A 1059-nucleotide genomic window follows, 5' to 3' on the forward strand; every position below is an offset into this window, starting at 1 on the left:
ACAAGGTAAGAAGAATAACTTTTCTGAATCTTCGTAAATTTAATAGATTTTACTCGAAATCTTTTGTGTTAGCACCGGTGTATATTATCGTAACATTTATTGGTGTATTTAAAGTGAGTTTCTTGTCTGCCGATTTCTTCCGCATTCTCTAACATTGCGATAATAAGAACTTCGTAGTAGATTTATCTCGTATCATTTTGTGTGATATATTTCATTGTAAACTTAATCGGTGTCTTGAAAGTGCGATTATTGTCGGCCGATTTCATTTGTATCGTGTATCGTCGCGATGGCATTAAAAACATTTCTCTCATGTTTCTAAAATCTTACGTGTCGTGCAATCTGCTGTTGCTATGGCGGCAACATCGCTTCGTGCGCCACTGCAGTGTGACCAACATTTTGCGTAGCTGTCATGTGCAACCTTACGACGGCCCACCTATATCTGTGTCGGTGCGACGTAAAGCATCTAGCAAAAAAAAAAATAGTTAGTGGGACGTAAAACCAATAACATTATTAATAACGTGACCAAAATATGGCTTCCGATTGAGATAGCTAAAATTAAAATTCAGGAAATTCAATCGTCATAAAATTACCAGTATTTCGCCCAGAGTGCGGCATGGGCTCATCAGTTGGATACCGCACCTTTTCCAAGACACTGGCTGGCTAGCACGCCGGTAGCGACACCACTGCAAGCCATACATGTGATAAGCACAACATTATTTATATTATTAATATTTGTTCGTCAAGTAGAAGTACGAATTTGCTATCTTCTTCTTAATCTGTTTATCCTCCATGGTCGGTTTTTCTCTCGGGCTCAGCGAGGGATCCCACCTCTACCACCTCAAGGGCAGTGTCCTGTAGCGTGAGACATTGGGTCGGGGGATACAACTGGGGTAGATTGCCAGTACCTCGCCCAGGCGGCCTCACCTGCTATACTGAACAGGGGCCTTGGTGGGGGATGGGAAGATTGGAAGGGATAGACAAGGAAGAGGGAAGGAAGCGGCTGTGGCCTTAAATTAGGTACCATCCCGGTATTTGCCTGGAGGAGAAGTGGGAAACCAC

This window comes from Anabrus simplex, chromosome 2 (genome assembly GCF_040414725.1).
Source record: "Anabrus simplex isolate iqAnaSimp1 chromosome 2, ASM4041472v1, whole genome shotgun sequence".
Classification (NCBI taxonomy): Eukaryota; Metazoa; Arthropoda; class Insecta; order Orthoptera; family Tettigoniidae; genus Anabrus; species Anabrus simplex.